Source organism: Talpa occidentalis, unplaced genomic scaffold (assembly GCF_014898055.3).
Source record: "Talpa occidentalis isolate TD23 unplaced genomic scaffold, MPIMG_talOcc4v2.1 talOcc4.12, whole genome shotgun sequence".
NCBI lineage: Eukaryota > Metazoa > Chordata > Mammalia > Eulipotyphla > Talpidae > Talpa > Talpa occidentalis.
Genome location: NW_023601212.1, coordinates 62,332,821 through 62,339,585, shown reverse-complemented (window position 1 = coordinate 62,339,585; position 6,765 = coordinate 62,332,821). Strand labels below are relative to the sequence as shown.

The window sequence follows — 6,765 nt, the reverse complement described above, 5'->3', positions numbered from 1 at the left end:
CTTCAGTTCCCTGACCAGCAGATGGAAGGGATAATATGCTGTGAGAATTCAATAAGATAATACATGAGAAACTCTTAGAGCTTACCACAATGAATGTTAGCTACAATTAACAAAATTGTAGCTTTAACAAAATATTTTCCTGGAAAATATCTTTCCCAGAATTCCATTAGCATTCCATCATGCATTTGATGATTGTTTTAAGGAATCCAACTCAAAACTCATTCAGTGCAGAACAGTCAATAATTCTTTATGAATAACAAGGAACATAAATCAAAAGTGACTGCTTCAAATGTTTCTATTTCCATTCACTTTCTTAAGCCACTTTTCTAATAGCTACTAAAATAGGTAAATAAACATTTGCTCAAAATGTTTCCTCTGATAAGGTGACTAAATCCTGTGAAAACTTTTCCAGGTAGCCTGTGCCCAAGGTAACAGTATTAGTACATGTTTACACAATTAAACCATATTTTTCATTAAACTTAGGTCTCTATAACTGATGGCATCCATAATTCATGCTTAACAAATATAAATGAATCCCACTTCAGTGTTCACTGGAGCAGTATGGTTTCAACTTGTAAAAGGATATTGGATGATTCTCTTCTTAACACCAGATTTCTTATGTACATGATGGAAATTGGCAAATCAAGGTGGTTATTGGCTTTCCCCCCTTTTTTCTTTCCTCCCTTCTCCCTCCTTCCCTCATCCATTCCTCCCTTCCTTTTTTCCTTCCAGTGAATTATTGCCTCTCGTCCAAAAGAATCAGTCTTCATGAAATCTGAGAGTCACAATGCCCACATCAACTCTTACAACGCTGCTGATTTCATGAGCAAGTATGAAAAAATAACCTGGTTCATAATATTTAAAGAAATACAATATAAAAAAGACAACAAAAAAGTATGTTTCTAATTCTAATATTCACATTTGTGAATCTAGTTTTCTATCTTGGTTTAAACATCTGAGCATAAATCTTTTCAGATACAACAGCAACTCGTGGTAATGATGTGGTTTGCTGAGTCCACATACTAAATTAACTTGGAAATATTGATGCATGATGTAAGTACTCTTAGAAATTCAGTTTGTTTTATTCAAAAAAAGTTTAAATACAGAATATTTTATTTTGTTCTGGAAATTTTATAAAGGCATATTGCCAAAAGCATTAAATATTTGATTCTACTTGTTAAGATTTGCAGGAACTGCTTTAAATTTATTATAAAAAATAACAGCAACAGCAACACATTTTCCCCTTTCATTAAGGTAGTGAAAAAAAGAACTTTAAGAGCTTTTCTATAAAAATGCTCTAAAATATTCCATTAAAATTAAAAGGCAACTGCCATTTCACACGTGGTTAGATTTAACTATTTAAAGTTATTTTAGGAATATCAGCCCCCAAAGACCAGACTACCTGAGAGTACAGCTGTGTTCAAGGATCTGCAGAACTAAGCCTCCAGATTTGGATAGGGCTGATATAAAGGGTTGTGGAACCCAAGAAGGGAAGAATAGTTCTGGTTCCTTATTAGTATTCTACCCCTTACCCTTTCCCACAAATCCTCTCCTGATTATAGGTTTCTTAATGAAACAATCATGCTGCAATGGTCAGGGATAAATCCACAGCAATGATGAACTGAGAATCTTAATAGCAAGTGATCTTCTGGGGTTGTGGAAAATAATAGCATTTCAGTAGAAATCTTAAACTCTTGAGATTATAAAAAGAACCCTGAATATGCTATAATAATATACATATTTGTCATTAAATATTATACTTCTTCTGGTATATTTCTCCTTGCCTAGTTTTGTTTTACAGCAATATTTATGTATTTTAAATATGGTTCAAACATTAACTGCCACAGAAATCTCCATGCATAGGTAAGTTATTAATGTATTTCTTAGGGTGGTCCATTGTACACATATTCAATTAGCTTAAGGATCAGATTGTTAAATGTTTGTTTAAATGTCCAAATATCAAGTAATAAGAGCACATTGTATTTTTCATGAATTTACTTTTGACTTTTGTACTTAAGCCTTCACAATTTTCACCAGTATCCTTGTTAGGGTTGCCCAGAAACCACAACAAACTGACATTACTCATCTTAGTGCCAGATGCTGATGTGTTTGGAAGTTCACTTTTTCAGCATGAAAGAAAGTTTCACTTTTCAGCATAAAAGAATAAGAAAGGTGAACTGATCACTACACAAATGAAAAAAAAAAAAATATGTACACAAATGACACAGTAACTAAATTGAAAGGCCAAAGACTTGCCATTAAGGAACTTTTTCCTTCTTGAATCAGTGTTAAAAAAGAGAATGGGGGTGATGGCTTGGTGGTGGGAATATGTTTATTTGGTTGGCTTGTTTGTTTAGAGATAGGTGAAAGGTCTGAGGCTTAAAGTTATACATTACCTGGACTATAATTCTGACTCTCCCATTTACTCATTTGCTTGATCCTGAAGAAATCACTCAACTTCAGATGACTTGTAGATTTTATTAGCTTTCCTTTCAGGTATCAAAAATGAGAAACAACAAAAAAGATATTTTAATGATCTTATTTATCCATGTACACTATACATTCTTATAAAAGAAAGAGCGATGTTAACTTTTATGTTAGGCCGCTGTCTTTTCTTGAAATGTCCCTATTAAGAATTTCTCAGCCTCTGCACTAGAAGGATTTCTTATTGTCAAGTATGCCTATAATGGTATCAAAAGTGCAACAGTTCTTCAACACCACACCACTTACTTGCAGGGCTATGGTTTTCTTCCACCCCATTAAGGAAGGGGCAATTTCCAGGCTACATGCCTCTGCATTTACTGTGAGCTCAACTCTGTTGGAAAGCTGCCATCCATACATTTATGAGAGCCTAAGGGGTACTGGTGGTTGTCATCTCACTATTGCTCCCTCCCACCACACCCAGTGCCCTGGCAAGGTTGTCACACCTGGTGACTGCGCTCCAGAGCACCTTGTTACCAAAAGTGTGAAAAACTTGGCCTAAGTTCAGAGAAGAGCTACTAAAATGATTAAGTGACTGAGGGGACCAATTTATAAGAAACCCAGAAATGTTTGGTTAAGTGGTAATTACCCTAAAAAAGGTATGGAGGCCTGGCATTAAGTTTGAATTCCAAGTCATACTTGGCAAAGAGGCCTCTCTTTGGGCCTTTACATTCAGAAATACTCTGAAGTGGGGGCAGACTCTCACTCTTGCCTGACCCTGTGAACACTGCACAGGCTGCTTGGGTGGTTTTCACACTCAAGTGTAGTGACCTCAACGAACAAGCACAGAAAGCAATAGCATGTGAGCAGAGAGTTCATTTTAAATGCCTGAAGGATACTTACAGGAAAGTCTTCCCAGAACAATGAATAAGTCTGATTTGAGAAGAGCCTGCTCTGAAATCCCAGTTTAGCACCTATCCACACCCCACCTCCAGTTTCTGCTTGATTTGTGGTACCATTTAATAAGAGCTGCCAACTGAGTCCAAGTATATGCAAATTTATTCAAAATACACTTTGGGGAAGGGTGTTGATTCCTTTAAGAATGAGTTCCTGCTTGACTGAATAACCACTCTTAAATAATCACACTATAAATATTGCCACAGTTGAAATTCCTTCTGAAGACCATCTGAAATTGTGCATCAATTTTTTCTTCCTCAAATAGAAACTGACATCTTTAAATTTGAATCTACAGTACTACAATTTGCCATTCTACTTCAATTGTTTAAGAGCTTTGTTTATATTAATGTTATCTTTTGGAATTTCCTGTAGGCTCCACAGATAAAGTAATTTTCAGTCTAATCTTCATCTTGTCTGCTCTGCAGCTTGACATTTTTTTAAATTGAATCTTATTATTTAATCTAAAACAAAATACTATATTACAGATTATTAAATCAGTAACATTAAAAGGCTGACCTTGGTAATACATTTTTACCACAATTGATAAGCCAGTTTAAGCTCTGATTGTTGATACACAAAGCTTTGCAATTTTGTCCAGACTATTCATAATTTTATAAGATATTGTAACACATACATGCAAACACACACAAATCCAACTACTCTTTGTGTTAGACTAAATCAATGCTATATTCTTTTTCCAACTAAAATACTATTTTAAGGAATTACATAAAGCAAAATGTCATCCTAATTCTTCTCAACCTGCTTTTGATGTTGTTTATTTACTAACTAATGAATCTGCAACTATTAGTAATAAATGGAGGGTATGTTATCCATCATCATATAAATTTATACTAGAATTTCAAAATACATTAAATATGGGAATGTTTCAGCTCCATCTTGACTTGGAAAGTCTTATTCTTTCAATATTTATTTAAATGTTCAGTAGGTGTCAAACATTCTGTTTTCATTGAGTGAATAAAAGATGTATCCCCCGATTTTGTTGAACTTTTACCTACTAGAGAATATAAACAAGTAACAAATATAAGCAAATGCAAATATTTTAGAAGCTATAATTAGTGTACAAAAGCAATAAAGAACACAGGAATGGGGAAAAAAGATGGGTAGTATAAACGGAAAAAGAGTCTATTGGTCACATAAGAGAAATAGGCAGAAATCAGATCATACAGACTCATGTGGGAGTTGGGAAACTTTTCAATTTTATTTAACATGCGATGTGAAATCATTCTACTCTTTTAAGCATTTTACGGACATGATTAGACTATTAGTTTTTAAAAATATATATATTACTCTAGTTGCTGTAGTGGATAATCAACTGGAGATAATATAATATTGTCTCAAAAATGCCCTCTTTTGCATAAATACATAAAATTGCTATGCTTTTTATTTAAAAGAAAAAAATCATTTAACTTAAGAGAAAACAAAATGTGTAGAAACCAGACTCAAATGGGACTCTACCTGAACATAAGCACTGAAGGCTTAGATTCCTATATACATTTGATGACAAGATCACTGAATACAGTTCAAAGCCTGAAAAGGGTGGTATGCTAACAGGATTGGGGTGGGGTGCGGGGAAGCTCAGCCTGCTGCTCTGGAAAAATAGTAAGGGAACCTAATACCTGCATCATATTTAAAAATAATTGTTTTAAATCAACTATACAACATTGATACCTGAGACCTCTACCATATATGGAATGGGATCCAAATTTATATTAGTTTGAAAATATAACCTCAAATCTGGTTTATTTTATTTTATTTACATTTTAAAAGGACAGGTTTATTAGAAGACAAATAAAAGAGGTACCTGCAAACATACAGTTGGGCAGGAGGGCTGCCCTCCGGTCTGGTTTAAAAGCAATTGAAACTTCAAGGACCCCAGAAAAACAATCTGTAGAGACAGTCTTAACCCAAGGTACAGAGAACTTGCACAGAACAATAAACTTCTTTGAAGATAAGCTCCCAATAACAGAACACACATCATTTGAAGATACCAGTCTCCATAAGGAAAAGCTAACAGAAACAACAAAAAGAAGATTTAGAACCTTGCAAACTGGAAGTTATAATTTTATATAGATGTTATCTTTTACTATACGCTCACACTTTGGTTTTCATTCAAGCCTAATGGAAAAACCTTTTAAAATACCATTTCTATCTCTACTAAGATTAGATAATATTTGAAATTCACTCAGTGAGCTAAAGAGAGTTTCTGCATAAAATTCAACATGGGGCATCAAGGTGGTTCAATATTTTAGATGGCCCTAGATGGCTGGTGACTGTAGATGGGAACTGAATTCACTGCTAGACTGCTACTGACCCCCATTAATTATGTTAGAGCTAGATAATCTGTATCTCTACCTTTAAGTGTTTAGTCTATGTTCAAAAGTTGCATCCAAAATCTACTCCTTCAAATCATTTTGGATAGCACAGTAATTTTTAAACGTTAAAGAAAATGAATTCACGTTTAAGATGAAGTGTCTGTGCACACCCAAATTTCAAGAAATCGATTTTAAATTTAAAAACTCAAAGCTTACAAGGGGATATTTCAAACATCCTTCACTTTCTGACCACTCACCTAAACCTGAAATATTCATTCCAACTCTGCATGTTTTATTTTCTGTCTACTCCCTTATCTCAATTTATTTAAAAGTGTTGACAAAGTAAAAATGACACTTTGGATTTTTAAATGTAAACCAAAATAATGAACCTTAAAAAACAAAAAACAAAAAAACAAAACACAGCAAAATAGTGAGAAGAGCAATATGAAAAACAAGTTAACTGGTGTTTTAAGTTACCCGGATCTGTACGTACTTTGGCAATGCTCACACATTGTAATTTTCACAATCTTGTTTAAAAAGAGAAAATGGAAGCCCAGAGATCTTAAGTGTTTACGATAGAACTACACAAGGGAATCAGGACCCAGGCAGGAAAAATCCAAGATAGGTTTTCCCATCCTCAAGAGTGCATAGTTTTTTTTTTTTTTCACATTATCTTCTCTGTACAGCTGAGATCCCTTTTAAGAGGAAGAGACTTAGACATCCTAAGACATGTCAGATAAGCGAGAATCGTCCAAAAAAACATCAAGGAAACAATCCGCAATCAAGATAAATCTGGGAGACGCTACAGTCTGCGGGCGATACAGCTTTAAACGCCTGTGCCTTTTTTATTAATTACACCTCACTCCTCTTCCAGGGTTATTCAGAGATAAAGCCTCAATGCGAATATGGTCGCGTCAATGTGCAGGAAGATTCCAACGCGGCCTTACAAGGAAACCCTAAACACCTGGAGCACACACCTCCCGGACCACCAGGTAGCGGGCTCTGCTACGGTGACTTTACTGAAGACCCCAAGAGGCATTTTCGTGCGCCTATC

The 6,765-nt window shown here is 34.8% G+C and overlaps 1 long non-coding RNA gene across 1 annotated transcript; it reads right to left on the bottom strand.

Moving 5' to 3' along the window:
• Window positions 1–2,171: 2,171 nt before the first annotated feature.
• On the bottom strand, window positions 2,172–6,721 carry LOC119240076 (uncharacterized). The gene is made up of 3 exons (XR_005124073.2): window positions 6,205–6,721; window positions 5,201–5,406; window positions 2,172–2,489 (listed from the first exon to the last, which is right to left on the bottom strand). It is a non-coding gene; the product is annotated as an uncharacterized LOC119240076 (long non-coding RNA).
• Between the last annotated feature and the right edge of the window lie 44 nt (window positions 6,722–6,765).